Source organism: Hyperolius riggenbachi, chromosome 8 (assembly GCF_040937935.1).
Source record: "Hyperolius riggenbachi isolate aHypRig1 chromosome 8, aHypRig1.pri, whole genome shotgun sequence".
Taxonomy (NCBI): domain Eukaryota; kingdom Metazoa; phylum Chordata; class Amphibia; order Anura; family Hyperoliidae; genus Hyperolius; species Hyperolius riggenbachi.
The window spans coordinates 145,075,984-145,095,564 of NC_090653.1; positions in this window are offsets into that span (position 1 = coordinate 145,075,984).

The following is a 19,581-nucleotide window of genomic DNA, read 5'->3' on the forward strand; positions in this document are numbered from 1 at the left end:
GCTTTTGTTGTCTCCTGTCTGTCCACTGTAATGCCACCTGTGTTTACCTTTAGTACATCCTCTGCAACCCCCCCCCCCCCCCCGCTGCACAGAGCCTCCTCTGTGTGCCCTTCTTTAATGCCTCCTCTGCATCCCCTGTGTGCCCCTTCACCGCACCTTCTGTGTGTCCCTTCACTTATGTGTCACCTCTTCTATGCCCTCTCCTTAAGTGCCTCCAACATGCCTTCAGTGTCTCCTCTACATAAGAACACACAACCCAAGTAAACCCAAATAAATCAGTGTATATCGAAGGGGTTGTTGATATCTAATGCAATCTAATGCAATTTTTGCACAGGGAACTTAACTGCCAGCTTGTTGCATACTTTCTGACACCACACATGTTTACTCTATTTTTACCACTGGCTAATGCGACAAATGAGAACTGTCTTCACATACTAACGTGTATGGTATATGAAGAATGCATGTAACTTAAATACATCCTCCCGCCAAAAAAAGTTTGAATGGCAATACATATATGTAGTCTGGGTACTGTTAGATGAACATAGAATATAACATTTATATCTGGTAGATCGTACTGGATAGAACAGACACACATTTATATCTGTACTGTAGTACCACCTCCATCTTTCTCCCCATGCTAATGCATGTACACCTTCTGTATTGTGTCCTCTTCTCCAGCCTGGTGCCCTCCCCTGCCCCTCTCTCCCCTGCCCTCTGCCTGCCTGGATCAAAATACATCTCTTTACACAGAGTGTAGGAGAGAGGAGACACAGCAGCACATCTGCAGCCAATCTTATCATGTCTGTTTGCTATAATTCTTATTTCAGATGTCTTGTCTTCCGTGCCTGGATTAGATCACATCTCCTTTCATAGGGGTTGTGGGCTCGGAGCAGGCCATAGGAGGTGGAGTTATGACATCAATTCCCCAGCATCCGTGGCACCTATGGTTAAACACCTAATTCCTTCAGAGGATCTTCCAACCCTAGTTCATGCCTTCGTCACATCAAGGTTAGACTACTGCAACGTCCTCTACACAGGCCTGCATAAGAAAGACTTACGCCGCCTGCAATTAGTACAGAATGCCGCCGCAAGGCTGTTAACGAGCCAACCCCGCCATTGCCACATAACACCAACCCTGTGCTCACTCCACTGGCTACCAATAAAATGGAGAATTCTGTTTAAGATTGGCTTACTGACATTCAAATCCTTGCACAATCTGGACCCTGGATACCTGAAGGACTTGTTGCAACTGCATCACCCCCCCCCCCCACAATCTTAGATCAAAAGGACGTAACATCTTGGTCACCCCCAGAGTCCACCTCAAAACCTTTGGAGACAGAGCCTTTTGTCATGCTGCCCCTACACTTTGGAACTCCCTGCCACACCCAATCAGGACAGCCCCATCCCTGGAAGCATTTAAGTCTAAACTGAAAACCTACCTCTTCAGTCTGGAATTCATGAACATCTGACTATCTCCTCTGTAACACAACCCAGCCTGCAACCCTGTATTAATCTGAGACACAGCTATGCGCTTTGAGTCCTATGGGAGAAAAACGCTTTACAAATGTTATTGTATTGTATTGTATGGTTTGGAAAGAAAAAAAAATGCCCAGGCCCAATTTCACACTGGGGTCGGGGATTACAAGACCATATGTGGAATACAAACCCTGGGGACGAGAAAGTCACACTGTGTGATTTACTATATCTTGGCAACTTATTAGGTGAAACTGTAATTCAGGTATTCTTTAACCCTTCTCTGCAGCACTATTACAAATATATATATATATATATATATATATATATATATATATATATATATATATATATATATATATATATATATATATATATATATATATATATATATATATATATATATATATATATATATATATATATATATATATATATATATACATGCATAGTGTGTATTTAAAAATGCTAAAAATAAATAAAATGAAATCATGTGCCAAACTGCAATTGATTTTTGAAAGCCACCTACTGTGTATATCTATTTTTCTGTGGAGCAGAGGGCACTAAACATTTCGAATGTTCACACAAATTTTTTTTTTCTGAAGGACTGTGAAAGAAACATTGGTACATTCCAACAGCCTCCACTGCCCCTACACTCATAGTGATAGCTTTGTGCAGCTCTATTGGCAACTAAGGAGCAAACGGAAAGATGGCTGTCTTCTTTTATCGTACTACATACATTGTGCCATAAACTTTTGAGAAAAGTTTTTCACAAACTTTCATCTGCTCAGAATTGAGGGGCCCAATATGCAGCAAAGTATTTCTTTTGTCCGTGATTAATCTAAGACATATATGGCATCCATTTTTATTTTTTTATATATGAATGAGGATAAACAATTGAAGATAAATGGTACAGTGTCTGCTATAAAAGAATCTCATCAAATATATTTATATAAAACTACTTTTCGGCTGAGTGTAATTAATGTTTCCATTAATTTAGATAATGAAGCAGCTACTGACTTGTGAAATCATTGCTAGTTTATGAAATGTATAAATGATTCATGTATGTTGTTGACACAATACTTCTCTGAGCCAGAGTTTTGAGAAGAACATTAACAGGGTATGCACAGGATCTAAAAAGAAGTGCATAATATTAATAAAAAATAACAAAACCTGCTAAACCTCGCTTCTGGCTGTTAAAACATAACACTTTCAGTACGTACATAATGAAATTTCATTTGCAGTTACTCCAAACATATGGCTTTTGTTTTGACACGAAGGTGGTATGTTGCTATAAAATGTAATGGAATTACTGCTTGCATCAATTCATTTAAAGTACAATCCTGCAAGCCATTGTTACAGGGATGCGAGTTTGGGCTGTCATTATAAAAGGATTGTTTTATGAACGTGTTCTATTTTACTATATTTAACCTTGATTTGCTGCCCCAGAAATAAGCTTTTTTAAAGAGGAACTCCAGCCTAAAAAAACATACTGTCATTAAGTTACATTAGTTATGTTAATTAAAATAGATAGGTAATATAATCTCTTACCCACCCTGTTTTAAAAAAACAGGCAAATGTTTGTGATTTCATGATGGCAACCATCTTTTTGGTTGAAAGGAGGTGACAGGGAGCATGAGACACAGTTCCAACTGTCCTGTGTCCTGAGCACCTCTCCCATTTGCTAGGAAACGTGAATAACAACATAGGAAACCCCATCATGCTCTGCACAGCATCAGGGGAAAATGCCCGGGCTTTTTTTCTTTGATGGGTGGAGCTTAGGTAAAAATGCAGCTAAAAATGATGCTTTGGTAAGAAACACAAAGTTCTGATGCTGTGAAACTGTTAAAGAAACACCAAGCCTTTTCAGTTCTGCTGAGAAGATTTTTAGTCCGGAGGTTCATTTTAAGTATTGCAAGTCATTTTACACCAAGGCCAAAGTAGATCTCTGGACCAAAAACAAAAAATGTAAGGAGGAGAATGAAGTTTATTTACCTCCTTCCTCCATGCCAGTCTAAATTCTGGCAAGATTATCATTATTCTTTGTTTATATAGTGCCAACATCTTCAGCAGCGATGTACAATGTCAAGCCCCTCTCTCACTAGAGCGTTTTAATTGTCTTGCGTTACCCATTTTTACTGCAGGGTATCTCCAAAGCAATGAAAGTCTATGGGACATTTCATACCTGATGTGGTGAAATGTGCAGGAAGTATCACATCTGATGCGAAAGCATCAGTGCCTAATGGGTCAATATCTGCAGCGACATGCGTTAACTGGAAGTCGTGTAAGTCAATTGCTCTTCAGATATTTAAAAAAAAATTCCATTCGCATTGCAGTGCACATGCGCGGTAGCCTCAATAATGGTCAGCATAGACACATGAGCAGTTCAACATACTATATAATCAGAACAACTAGTGATACAATTCAAGTGATCCTCTGTGTCCTCTTGTGAATGTATTCGCTTATGGAATGAGAGACTGCTGTGATATCTTTACACAGGAGTCAGTGGCTTTCATCAGCATGGGGCAGAAACATCAATGGATATGCCATCATTCAGGTGAGTACAAACATTTTTTTACCCATCATAAGTTTTATTTATTTAGGTGTATATTTTTGTTAAATCTATAGAGGAAACTGCTTTTTAACATTTGTCCAGGAAAAGTGATATTCTCAAAATAAATAAATAAAAAAACAACATTATTAGCCACATAAGATCACAACAACAGCAACTCTCCTAAAGCCTAGCACACACTTTTAATTATGATTGGCCAATCACTGACCAATTTTCCCACCTCCATAAATGTGAAGGTGTTACATGACCATGACCCATAATTTTACCACCTAAAAAAAAAAAGAAAAAATGGTGAACAGTCCTGTAAGGCCCGGTTCACATTAGCGGTTGTTTGCCAAACGGACCGGATGACCTGACCGGATCCGGACCGGATCCGGATCGGAACCGTACGGTTCTGATCCGGATCCGATCCGGATCCGGTCAGGTTGCATCAGGTGGTAATTAGGATGCGATCCGGATCCGTTTGGCAAAGTTAACGTAAAAAAAAAAAAAATGTTGGGGTCTGGGAGGTCAGCAGAAGGGGGACCTGTGGAATCAGGCCCTCTGCTGTTTAGCACTCACCTCCACCTCCGACATGCTGCCAACATCCTGCCAACACCTCCAGCTCGTGCTGCTCCACTCCAAAATGCTTGCCCATGTGTCCCCAGCCAATATCGCCGCAAAAATCCGCATAGGAAGTGGGGTAGAACATCCGGATTTCTCAGCCAGTGTGTTGTGCGGCCTCCGGTTCCCATTTGTTTGTATTGGCCGGATGGTGCAGTCCGGCTCCGCCCCGGATACGGCTGCCGGAGGGGCCGGATGAAAAAATAGCGCATGTTGGAACGGAGGCCGGAGTCCGGATTCGGCCCGGATCCGGTCCGGCTCCGGTTCTGCAGAACGGACCCATGTGAACGGACGCATAGGCTTTAATTGCTATGCCGTGCGTCCGTTCCGTCCGTTCTGCAGGCGGTGCGGCTCCGGCACGGCGATTCCGGAGGGCCACCGCAAGTGTGAACCGGGCCTAATTCCTTAAGTAATGTAATGATTTCTGAGATTTTTTTTTATAATAAGCAACTGACAGTTCAATAAGGGAAACATGTCATAAAGGGAAAAAAGACTCAATTTGGCACCCTTTAAAACACTACTAAAAATATACGATTTTAATGAATTAACTAAAGGTAAAAAATAGTAGTTTAGTGGTTGCTAGTAACTAGTTCAAAGCATAATAGTGAATCAGTACTATGTCTTGGGGAAAAAAAGGACATGTTGAGTTTTCTATTTCTTTATACTTGTTTTCAAGCCACATTTGAATACGTCTGTGTAATGTAAATCCAAAGCAAAGAAAAATAAATAAAATAAATTATATATATATTTTGCAAAACACGATATATATATATATATATATATATAACTTGCCTATGAAGAGGGAAGCCCCAGGATCCTATCGAGCCTTCTTTGTCCCCTCTCGCTCCCCTCATTCCAGCACTGTCACCCCTGTTTCACGTATCCAACCAACTAGTCAAATACACCTTCTGAGGGATCCTGTGGGCAGCGTAACTTACTGGAGGACAGCTCTGGAAAGTAGGTACCTAGAGGGGACAGGAAAGGCTCAAGCATCACACTTTTTTCAAGCTACAGAATTGCTTGAAATATGCATTGATATACATTCAATTCAATTCAATTCATGGGAAAAAATAATGCTGTTTATGTGCACAATATGCATATGTACAATCCCTATAAACCTGAAAATTAATGCTGCTAAAAAGTGCCTATGCAATAAAACACTATGGTCTTTAGTGAAGGGAGCCCATAATGGGCCCATAATTGATGAAGGAGCAAACAACCCTTTACTAAGATACTGTCACTTGAATGCTGCCAAATAAATTGGAATGTGTACAAACTGCACAATTTTCTCAAGGATTTTTTTTATTTGATTACATACTTATGTATCTACCGGATGCCAAGACACTCTAAAAACAAATGCAAACATTATACAATATGTATCAATACTCTCAACTATACTCTCAATACTATCAATGCCTTTGTGACCAACCCTGCATTGAGAACCATACATTATAATATGAATGGCCCAATAAAGCCATTTAACAGTTACACCAACCATTTTGGACAGCTGCCACATGGATCGAAGAGAATAATATTCTCAGCAATTACAGGAGAACTCGAGGAAGTGCTAAATATTTAAACATCTTCACATATAATTCATACACTTCACAGGCTGTAACAGTGTATAAAGACACCTTTCATATAAAATATATGATTATAAAGCAGAATGTCCTACTTGTTGTTTGTGATCATTCCAGCTTTCACTTTAAAGAAGAACTTTACTTAAATAAGTGATTGATACTCTGCACACAATTTGTTAATGCTGTTTGACATCCTCCCCATGAGCCAAGAGGTCAGCTTCATTACTGCAAGGAGAAAGAAGAGCACCAACTACCCTTATCTATAAATGTATCCACTAGCATTGTAATTATAAAAAAGATTTTGTATATATATATATATATATATATATATATATATATATATATATATATATATATATATATATATATCTTAATAGCCGATACCTCAAAGTGTGATATCACGACCTAGGTCCTGACAGTTTTCTGTGAGCCCGATCGCATTGGGGAAAATAACAGATGTTTCCAAATGCCAAAAAAAGCATTAATAAAAACATTAGTGAGTGTGTGGTTATAAATAATGGCAGTTGGTGCCGACTAGTTTTTTTTTTGTCTGCCAATAGTAAATATGATGATATGCAGGCTTATTGTGGATCAAACAACATGTACAAAATACATGGCAAATATCAATCATTTGTTGGTCTCTGTGCTATTGTTTTACTTCTCACTTTGCAATATATTGATTTGTGTTTTTCCCCTTTTTTGCTAAAGTTTCTGTTTACGAACAAAAGGCCAAGTGTTTTGTGGAGTAAGTTTACATAACTTTCAAATGCTGTTTTTGAACATTCCTTACTGATAAGTAGTTACCCTGGAGCCCAACCAAGTCCAGGTTCAGGCAGAAAGAAAGAAAGAAAGAAAGAAAGAAAGAAAGAAAGAAAGAAAGAAAGAAAGAAAGAAAGAAAGAAAGAAAGAAAGAAAGAAAGAAAGAAAGAAAGCTGGTAAAGTAAAATTGTAGCTTTTGCAAAGTTTGAAATGTTGTTTGCTTGACTGATCAAACCAACATTGTTCTTTCTTATATAAGAGGGAACATAGCCTCCAGCACCTATTCAACTATTCCTCAGAGACCCCATCTTCTTGTTCACTTCAGTCTTTAGGTTAGATGGCCATGCAGGGAGTTAGAAATCACTCTGCTAGCTAAAGCTAAGCCTCCCTGCAACTTATGAGCAACCAGCTGCAAATTGTAAAATGACTGCAGCTGAAGAATGGTTTACTTTATTCATTTTTTTCAGCATGAAACCTCTTGGGAATCTGTAGAGTCCGTCACCACAACACTGCCCTCCTAGTGTATAAATGTGCCCGCGTGTGTGCATTTATATATTACCTGCTCTATGTCGCCCACTGCGTGGTGCCCATCTGTCCTCTGGTTCTCTCTCTTATATTTGTGCCTCACAAGCCGTCGATGTTTAGCATGTGTGACATCACACACGCGCCACGCATTATATACCAGCAGTGTGTGAGACCAAATGGATATGGAAGAACCGGTAGATGGGTGGGCACCATGAGGTGGGTGACACAGGACAGGTAATGTATAAATGTACACATGGGGGGACATTTATACACTATTGGAACAGCGCTGGGGGTTTTCTCATGTTCACTGTTTGTCCTGATATTGCTCACCATTATAGCCACGCACCTGATTGATCACAATGGCCTGACATCTTGCAGCATGTCCGATTGATATATGCGACCAATTTTGGCACCAAATTGGTTGCATCCTCAATCAGGCATTCTCTTGACTGATAATTATTGGATTGGATGATCGATCCGCCACCGAGTTGAGAGATGTATGGCCACTTTTACTATTGCTACTGAGTGGGAAGGAGGAACAATGCATGGTGAGCCATAGAGGGGTATGAAGCGGAATAATGCCCTCATCCTGCACTAGGCTGACAAAATCCAGCACACCAGACCTCTCAGCGTTGCATCAGGAGGAGTGGGGGTTATTGTGCACAGATTCCAAGTCAAGATGTGTACACAGTGTATGTGGCTTAATTTTTTGACCAGGCGTCATTTGAAGGGCAAAAACGTAAAAGGCATAGATTATAAATGCCATACCTATTTATTTCGCCTAACCTAAAGAAATGTAATGTAGCTTTCTTTTATTTTCAATCCTGAACTAAAATGTTTATACTTTGTGTATTAAAAAAAAAGTTTTATTCTTCACATTTAGATTCAGAAAGTATCGATTTTCTATAATGTGAAAATCATAGCTCACCTTTACACAGCTATCTGCAGATTGCTTTCTAAAGGCTTACATATACAACTTATCTGATAATGATCATTTTCTAGTAAAAGGCATGAAAAAGAAACAGAGCCGTAATGCGTAAACGGGCCCATACATTACTCAATTTGTGGCATTAATCTCTGGCAGATTTGATGATAATGATCTTCCAGAGATTGCTGCCACAACTTGTCTGCCTGACCGTAACTTTGATCAATTTCCAGATTAACTAAATCAAAACTGGAAAGATTTTGCTTAAAATGGGGTGGTTGGTTGTGCGGCAGGAACAGATTTTGATTTCCAGATCAATGATGAGGTCCATCATTCAAATCAATGACCAGGTTGGTGCACCTACGGGCGGCTGCTTTCCCCCAAAATTGTGTACCCCCTGGACAGCAGAGTGTTACAGTGCTCACACTCACCAATACATTGGCACCTTCCTCCTGTGTCTTCTCTAAATTGCTGCTAAGGTGCCTGTAGCTATGACCTGACAGCATGTATGTGGTCACATATGTGCCACTGGGCCACGGGGTACAGTTGCCATGCAGCAATGAAGAGAAGGCACTGGAAGAGGCATGTTTACACTCCAATGCAAAGTCTGGGTAAGCACACTACATGAGAAGTCCTCACCTGAGTGGCCCGGCAGGCAGAGGCACCTCCACAGATCTGTGTGCAGTGTGCTGACCATCTGCCAATGTATGGGCACTCTTTAGATAATTGTAATTGTAATCATTCATCATTTTGTGTCATTTTTCATTTCATTTTCACATAATGTTATGCCAACTTAAGCAGTTAATAGCAAAGCCCCCGTACATGCTATTACTACCAAAATTACTATGTATGTTAAGGAGAATAGTGGGTACAACTATAGTTATAGTTAATATTAATTATTTTAAAAATGCAAAGAAAAATGTTTTTTAACTACTTCGCGTTCCAGGGTTTTTACCCCTTATGGTTCCTGACTGTTTTGACAATTAAGCTGTGTCGGTATTGATACTACAATAACTTTTTAATTGCTTATGATACCTAAGTGATATATATATATATAAGCAAGAAGTTTTGAATCAGGATGATACCATTTATTGGCTAACTTAGAGATGGATAAACAGTGAGCTTTCGACTTATAAAAAGCCTTCGTCGGACTGGTTCCTGACCAGAACTGAAAAACACAGCTTATATACACTGACATACAGAGGAGAAACATTCTTTAGCAAACATAAATGTAATTAGATGCCTTAACTATTACTGAGGAGGCTTTCCCAGGCATCCTATCTAAATTGATAAGATCAATAGAATCCTCAACATGACATAAAGCAGACTCTGGTGATGAAGAGACATCGTAAATTCCGAATTCAAATGGTAACTCATATATATATAACATATGCTTTCTTTGGGTAATATTTTTATCCAATAATTTTTTTTATTTTATGGACATTTTTTAAGGGAAACATTAGAAGTAAAAGCAGGAAATACACATTTTTTTCAGGTTTTATGCTTCCTAATTCTTACATGACAAGTGCCACAGCCATAAAATACACCAAAATATATTCTTTGGCTCTTCCTGGTTAAATTAAAATGAAGGTACATATTCATTAATTTCTTACTTGGTAGGCATATAGCAGACTGTTAACCCCCATGTACCCAATTTGTTTTTAGCATGCTGTATCCTTTTTAGTGTGTCCATCTTCCTTTCCAGAGTCCTAAATGCATCTGAACGCCAAGAAGTACCACAAATAGCACCATTTTGAAAAGTAGACATCCATGGCTATTCCATTGTGGGTATTTTGTGTCTTTTAGATTCTTGTGGTTTTGCTGAAATTTTCCCAAATGTGACTGCTATTTTGAACATGACATTTTTTTCTAGTCTGGGCTTCAGTTTGTCGCAAAACATTTATTTTTCTGACAGGTGCCTATGGTATAAGAAGTGGAAAAATGTGTTCTCCAGTTTCTGACAGTTAAAATGGGGGCACATAGGCCTTATTTGATGAATAATTGGGCATGCAGCAGGGCATTACGGCTGGCATGCACATTTGGATTTTTGTATGGCAGTTTTCTTTTTCAAATTTTATGTTGTAGCATCATTCTTCCTTTCCGGAGTCCTAAATGCATCTGAACAGAAAAGAAGTACCACAAATAGCACCATTTTGAAAAGTAGACATCCAGGGCTATTCCAATGTGGGTATTTTGTGTCTTTCAGATTCCTGTGGTTTAGATGAAAACAGTTTCAAAATGATGGTCACATTTGGGAAAAAAACTGGAGAATAAATTTCCAATGTTTTATAACATCGGAACCTGGCTGTCAGGGAAAAAAAATGTTTTTCCACAAATGGAAACCCACAAATTTCAAGAGTGAGTTTCTGTTTGTCACAAAACTGTTTTTTTTTATTCTCTAGTTTCTTGTGGTTAAGATGAGGGTTCATATGTCTTAAGAATAATTGGGCATGCAGCTGGGTATTATGCCTGGCATGCACATTTGAATTTTAGTATGGCAGTTTTTAACATGTGTAACAATTGTGGTGACAATAGCATGTATGGGGGCTTTGTTATTCACCGCCAAGGTTGGCATGACATACATTATGCACAAGTTATGAAAAAATAATGTGAAATTACGAACGATTATACAAAATAATTTGAATTAACCATTTGAAATTCGGTATAGGTGGAATTGCGTACATTTACATTCAATTTCGCATAATTCTAATGAGCTGATTACGATCATCACTAAGGGCTTGAGGCCACTGATGCAGTTGTGTCTGCTTTTCACATCAATTTACACATCAATGTTCCAGATGCTGAAAAGCAAACAGAAGCAGACACAACTGTGTCAGTGGGCTCAGGCGCTAATTCTTAGTTGCTGTTGCTATAGTATGCATGAAGCAGCATGGCGTACAGGTGAGCCTTGCTTTGATAAAGACTAGATTTTGCTGGCATCTGAATACTGAACCAAAAAAAGGAAGTTAGAACACTAAAAGTAATAAGTGAGTAATACTGTATCGTATAGCTGAGGAAGATTTATTGTTTTTAGCTTGAGATATACTAATGGTGAAACACAGAAGTCACTGCCATTGAATGGATCCTACTTTAGCAGTTAACTATGGGGGAGCAGTTTGGTTAACAGTGCAGATTCAAAAAGAACTTCATCTAACGTTGAATCTGTCAAAGGAAGGATTTCGGTAAAAGCTCTACAGATGATTTTGTTTTCTTAGAAGACAAATAAAGAGAAGCATAAAATTAACTATAATTATACGCCATAAATACATGTCTTTCTTTTAGGATCAAGTAATATTTGTAGCAATGATGACAGCATAAATGAAAATTGTAGAAACTCTTGACAGGAAAACATTTCCCCCAGATTTCTGCTATACTAGACTTCACTGCAGAACACTTAAATACAAACACTTGCATTTGTGGGATTTTGCTTTATGGTTTATTTTTGAGATGATTTTCCTAAAAGAAATTGAGGCACATTTTCAAATATAGTAAATTGCTGTACAGCATAATTTCGACTTCTAGCATCAACATTCATATGCTGATTCTCTAAAAGTTTTAATAGTAGATTTAACTAAAAGACTCAAGCTTATAAAATGTCACAAGCATTACACTGGCTGGAGAACATAATAATTTTCTTGTCATTTACCAATCATGCTGTCATCGACTTATACTTTTCTGCCTCCAAAGGTTTCTGAGTGCCCCGTGCCTTATTATTCTGGAGAGAACACTTCCAATGGGGGGAAAAAATTAGGAGATGATGCATTAAAAGATAAGTAAAGCCCTGTCTTGAAAGTCTGTATTTTGTATTAATATATTTTCAGACTGTCATCAAAAGAAGTGAATGTTTGTTCGTGAAATATGAATGAAGTTTGGGTGAAGGACGTGATAGGATGTCTGCAAATCCTCTAGGTGGTGATAAGCAAGGCGCAGGCAAAAGCAATATGTTCTTCAGCTCAAATTGATAGGACACCTGCTCTGGATTGTTAATTCACTCCTTGATCTTATTTTAAATATTAACAATGCATCACCCTATATTTCAGCTGTGCAAAGGTCTGCTGAAATGTTGTAATTTTACAAGAATGGGATTCTATTAGAGAATTAGTGCAATCCAAATTTCTTAAAGGGAACCTGAACTGAGTAAAATTATTTAAAATAAAAACATGATGCACCTGCAACCTCACCGTCAGTTTCTTTTAGCTCACCATTTTCACCATTTTCTTCTTACAACAATTCCTTCTATTTCTGGCAATATTTTATCAGAACTGAAATGTATAATTTTCTGTCAGTTATGTATCAGTTGCTGTCAGTTATAACTGAAAGGACAACTGATGTGCAAGGTAATGTCCATTATGTGGTATAACAGTGGGTGGACTCACCTCCCTTCTGAAAAAATGGCCAGACAACAGGCAGGTTACTTCAAGTTTAAAGTAACATTTACTATGAGCTCCAAAAGTGCAACACATTTCACGGGTAACAGTCCCGCTTCTTCAGGCAAACAATTTTTGGAGGGAGCAAAGTCGGGTTAAGAGCCAGATATAGCACCTCAGAGGCGCTATATCTGGCTCTTGACCCGACTTTGCTCCCTCCAAAAATTGTTTGCCTGAAGAAGCAAGACTGTTACCCGTGAAACGCGTTGCACTTTTGGAGCTCATAATAAATGTTACTTTAAACTTGAAGTAACCTGCCTGTTGTCTGGCCATTTTTTCAGAAGAGAGGTGAGTCCACCCACTTCCCCCTTTTTAACAATTTTACTCTACTTGGCGCCTCTGTTATACCATATAATTGTTTAGTCCACCCTTGGTGGAGGGGTGTATCCCCATTTCCTTCTATCTACAGAGAGCGACTTCTTAACCCTGAGCAGGGTCAGGTTACAATTCTCCCCCCCTGCATATCCAGTGGTTGCCTTGGAGGCGACCCGTCCTTGTGAGTATAACCATTGTGTGTGTTTGCATCAGACACCACCTCATTAACATACTACACCATATCGGGCTCTCGGTTCTCCCCCTTTCTTTCAAGGTAATGTCCATGTTTCCCTATGGCTCAAGTGGGTGATGATAAAGTTTAACAATGTGCTGACCAGGAAGATGTTATGAGGTAATGGCATTTTCAAAATGGAGGGTGGAGAATATATTGATTGCTCACAGTGGACAAACAGGACACATGAAAGGAGAAAGAGATTTATGAACAGACTACACAGGAGGTAAGTATGATATGTGTATGTTTATTTTAATTTTCAGTTCTGGTTTGCTTTAAAGAGTAACTGTCAGGCTGCAGAAGCTAATTTAAACCTCTAGTCTCCTGTGTTAAACAGTTTAGAAGGAAGCCAAAAAGACATTACTGAAGATAAAGATCTGTCTTACCTTTGATGTATGCTTATCAGCAATGCTTAGACCTAAGCAAGCCGCAAGCCGCATAACATACTGCAAAGCATTCTGGGGCCCTCCCCTGGGCTGCTAAGGAGAAGACGGGATCAAGTTTCAGCAGCTTCTAAAACTCAGTCCAGCCACAGCACAGATAAATCTCCCGGCAGAGTGCACTGCAGGAGTCAGCTATTGTTCCTAGCCACGTGGCTCATTAATATTCACTGCAAACTAGTGTTATTCAGAATGAGCTGTTCTGTGATCAGAAGCAGGCAGGACATGACGACACATTTGGCTTCACAAACATGGAACCTGCCATGAGCTGTCAGGAGCATCATTCTCTGCATATACTATATACAAATTCTGTGAAATCCAAACGTGGACAGTGAAATGCATATGTAATGTAAGTACAGCCAATCTTTAGCTACTGATATATGTGTTTATTTTCTCTGAGACCCTATACCTAACAGCTCCTCTTTAAGCAATTGTGTAGATATACACAGTTTTATTTAAGGAATTGACTAACTTACAATTCTCCATGCTATGCTGATCATTCTATGTTAAATTCTTCCATAAATATATGCCTATAATGTTATATTTAATGCTTAATGGTACAAGTTGTCAGCAAAAATAAGGGTAAACAATGTAATTTGAGCTGAAAAAAAATATTTTTCAGTCATTTTTTTTTAAATCAGTTTTTGGACAGCAGTAAAGAAAATATTAAGGGCCTCTTTTTCTCCTACTGTCTGTCTCCACTGGGGAGATATTCTAATACATTCTGACCTTGTGACCTTTCTGAACTTTTATGACTTTATAATAAAAAACAAAACTTTATTCTTCAAGTGCTTAAACTAAAAACATACAGCACAGATGCATGAGAAGGAAGTCACACCACTGTACAAATATTTTGTGATATGCTCAAATTAATGGCTGGATGGTGTACTGGATGGTGTACTGGTTAAAGGCACACTCACGCATCTGCAAAAGTCGCTGACCTGACAGCTATGTTGGGAACCCCGGGAGACTGGTCGAGAGCGGAGCTGTAGCGAGGAACACATAGGCTTGTAGGGGTTGGAGGAATTCCCAAAGCACATTAGATGAGAGAAACTAGACTCTTCAAAGTAGGTCCAAAGTAGCACATATTTCACTACAGTTCAGAAAATCAGGAACTGTGCTTGTAGTTCTTCCATCCTCAACAGCACAAACTTTGTTGTTTACAAACCAAGGATACGCGCATGAATTTTGTAGAAAGTATGGTGATTACATAACCACTGACCTATTCTTCCATTACATATACCAGCTCTGGACTACCCTATGACATACTACCCAGCTCTGAATAGTACTTTTATCAGCCCCAGGGGCTGCATGCTACACATTGATCATAGTTATATACCAGTCTCCAAGTGCTCACTTTTTAATGGCCAATTCATTCACTTATTCACCCACTGGGATTTTCAGCTCTAAGAGAGTTTTGTTGCAACACATCCGTGGGGCACCATATAAACAATGCCATATTTGTTCTAACAAGTATTACGCATACACAATACGTATTTTAGACACAATTTATTTTGATCTTAAACGTAGTGCCTTTCATATGCAATAAGTCACTGCTATTCATCGCTGGGGTTTTTTATTCTTATTTTATTATTGTGATTGTTTTTATATACAGAGTGTTCCATATTATCTCTATATATATTTTGAGGCTATTTGAATATTCATATTGGTTCAATTATTGTATTGTTTTTATTATCATATTGTTTTTATTTACAAGTTTTTTATGAGCATATGCTATATTGATGTTTGATAGATATCATGTTTTTGTATAGAACTCTGAGCATTGTGCATCTATCCTTTATTATTGACCTGATGAAGTGAGCGTTTGAGTCCCGAAACATGTCTGAATTGTGCAATAAATTAGTCATGTTTAAACATAACATAGACACCTTATTGAGGACCGGAGGTATGACACCTCTTTATATTTTTTACTGTGATATCCGCATTCATTAGACATAATTTTGGACACCTCTCATCCAGTGTTTCTACTCTTCCACTCATCTATTTGGGCAATTGAGATAAGGGAGCCCATCTCAAGGAGAGGCGCTCACATCTGTGAATTCTGCTTTTAAAGGCACTTTTGTATTGACCTGAGGAAGCGGGCCAGCACCCGTGAAACGCGTTGTCTTATGTGCAGAAATAAAACGTATACTTACCTTTTGTGGTTTGTTCTTAAGGAGGTAAGATCTATATACTCCTAGATTTACACACTTAGCACTCTGTTGGAGGGGCCCTAAATAAGAGTGTGGGTACCCACTGAAAGCAACAGAGCGATGGAGGTGGTGAGACAAACAGCATTAGCAAATGCATTGTATGGCCATGTACCATCACTGTAGGGCCATAGACTGACTAATATTTGTAAAAGTATTAGTCTATTCCTGAATCACTATTATTATTGCTGCTACGCAGGTGGACCCCTCTGCTCCCTATGGGATGCTTATTTGCTGGCTGAAGCAACAACTGACCGAACTGTGGCCACTGAAGTGTGCATATGCGCCCTGGTTGCATGTGAGTGTAGTGGAGTGGATGAGATGCCGGCCTAGACTAGGTGTATATTGGTCAGAGCCATGTATATATCCCTGTGCTGCACAGATACTCTAGCAAGTTTTTTAATTGGTTTTTAAATGGCTAATTTTTGCATGTCATTAAGCCAATTGTACAGTTTGATAATAAATTGGTCTACCTGGCAACACATTGAGAGCCCTAGCCTTGTATGTATTTTTGGAGGGGCCCTAAATGTCTACTTAGTTGTCTACTTAGTATAGAAATCTCAGATTAAAGCACTCACACCCTCATAGTGCTAGGAGAAGGCATTGCATAGACTGTCAGGACTATGGAAAGCATTACACCTGACCTAGAAGTCCAGGGACAACACAAATGGCGGGAAACAGTCCCATCATTGTAATATATTCCACGAAACACACGTATATTGCTTTACTTTTTAGGGGGCTGCTAGAAGCAGAATATGAGATCATAAAAGTAAAATCCAGGTTTACTAGGAAATATATTATAAATGCATGAAACACTAGTCTGCTAAGGTTTTTTTTTTTTCCTACAGTGTTCTATTAGATTCTAAAAATAAAATTATATTTGTGGCACTTCTGACCTCCATAAAAGCATGTTGGGTTATGGTAAATGAGATATATCATAAGCCCTGATTTACTTTAGACTCTTATTCTTTTATAAATGTTATTTATATATTTTTAAAAATATAATTTTGTGAAGCTTTAAGCTTCTCAAGCCCTTATCTCAGCATTACTGTTTCCTAATCTCAGCTCATGCAAATGGATCACTAAAGCTTTCACATACTTTGATAAATGTTCAGTGCTATGTTGCTTCAACCACATGCTATGCTGGAGACAACTAATACTTCAGGGTTAGAGATATTTTAAACATTTTGCAGAAATATGTTCTTTGGTTTTATTTGCATTGCTTGGCTTTACATATGAATGCGTTTTTCCTTCAATGCATCTATCTGACTTGGAATATAAAGAGGAATTATTTTATATTTTTATCTTTTAAATACAACCACAGTAAATTAAACAAGCCATTTTACATGGTACTTAACTGTTGTATTAAATGGTGACAGCAATAAAACCCATTGTACCCTGAAATAGAACCACTTTAAAAAGAAATGAAATATAACTCCCCCTTTAATTAATTAACTATTCTCTGCAACACTGACTGCTGCTGGGGTTGAATTACATTTTTTTATTATTTGAAAATATAAACAAAGTAGAAAGCACTTAACATATATTATTTATTGTAAGTAAATGTGTTTTATTGTTTATTTCCTTTTATTATTTCTCCCTCATCTCCATGGTACGCTACCAGAGAGGTCTCTAATATGTTCTGGGATATCCTCTTCATTGTACTACATTTAAAATAATGTTATTTGTGTATTTACCATCTAAAGTAAATAATCAATTAAATTGCATAAATAAAAACATAATTATCAGTACAGTTTTGAAGATGTTATCAGTGTTTTTCTTTATCAGTTTTTACCATGAATTTGCATTTTTGATTATTAAAAACGCTTCTTGCATAAGATTATCACAATAGAAAACATTTTGCCAGTATTACAGATTATTTGGAGAAGTGCAATTTATTTTTTATCTATATTAAAGCTTACCTGAATTGACGTTTGGCACAATGAGAGAAACGTGTACATACAGCACCAATCCTACGTAGAACTTGCCTTTTTTCCTTTTTTATTGCAAGGGTTAATAAACTAGGACTTTGTGCGATTGGACTGTAGCAGAAGCTCTCCTTAAAACTAATTAAAGGCCATAAAATCCCTGTGTGGCTGTGCAAACACTTAGAATTGTGGAACAGTGATGAAAAAGGATTATCATTTTTCTATGTAAGAATGGAATGTCCAGCTGCCATGTCTTTATGATATATCTGGCAATCATTTCAGACCTAGGTTTTAATGTCTTAAAATGAAAATAAAAAGCATGTACTGCAGGAACGTTCTGATTAGGATTAATTCTATAGATGTGCTCTATTTTTTGCACTATGAGATGCAATTGACCATAAGATGCACCAAGGTTTAGAGGAAAGAAAAAAGTAAAAAAAAAATCTGAAACAACTCATAGGTACCCTAGTGATCTAGCCCCCCCACTTCCCCATATAGCTTCCCTGGTAGCCTCCTCCCTCCCCCTATAGCATTCCCTGGTGTATAATGGTCCCCTTCATCCCCACTATATTATTCCCTAGTGTTTAATGGCCCCTCTCTGCTCCCCATATAATTTCCCTGGTGGTTTAATGGCCCCCTCTCTCCTTTTATATCTTCCCTTGTGATGTAATGCCCACCTCGCTCCCCCATATAGTGTTCTCTATTGTCTTGTAGTTTGATTTTCAAGAGTAGCACTCTAGACGTCACTGATTTCTGGACTGCTGCTGCACCACTGCACCTCCACAGACTCATCTCTCACCAGCGCAGTTCCACTAGGCATTCTTGGCACTGTCACTGCCCACCACCATTGGAAACACTGCTGCTACCTGCTTGGACTTCAAAGCACTATTGCAAAGCATCTTTTATTTCCCCCCTAGAGATTGTTATTGGTCCACTAACTGGACCAATGAGAGTCCTTCAAATGTCCCCCACACTTCACCCCCCAAAACATGGCCCAGAGAGGGATTCTTAGATTTAAGTTCAGTTAGTAGTCCAACTAAGTTTTGCTTATGTCTATTTCCTGTGTATTTTGTAAATAGATTATAAATAGCCAGTACAGGACTAATCAAATACTGGTGTTTGTGGATCATAAAATACTGTTTCCATATTTGTGTTGTTCTATGCCTGACCCAGAGGTTAAAAAGCATCTGCTTCCTATCCTCTGTATCATAGCTGGGACTCACACACACCTGTATATGCATGCAGTGCACAAAGTTTACAGAAAGGGAGTACTTTAGTTTCTCCCAGTCAGTCACACATATAATCATTGAGCTGTGCCCATTGTCATAAGCCATCGTCTCTTTTTATCATATTATTATATATAGGCAAAACATTTAATTGTGGAAAGACATTCCGATCTGTTGCTCTGCAAGGACGTCTTGTAGCCTGAACAATTTTATGTTTCACGGCTTTATATCTGCTTTAATGCTGCTTAAAATATACATAACACAAGGAATTTACTTGGAAGCATGTTGCATGTTTGTTTTGCATAACAGAGATCTTGGCTAGCATCGTAGTAATTCTATTATAGCTAGTTGGGGGAAATTCTTCTT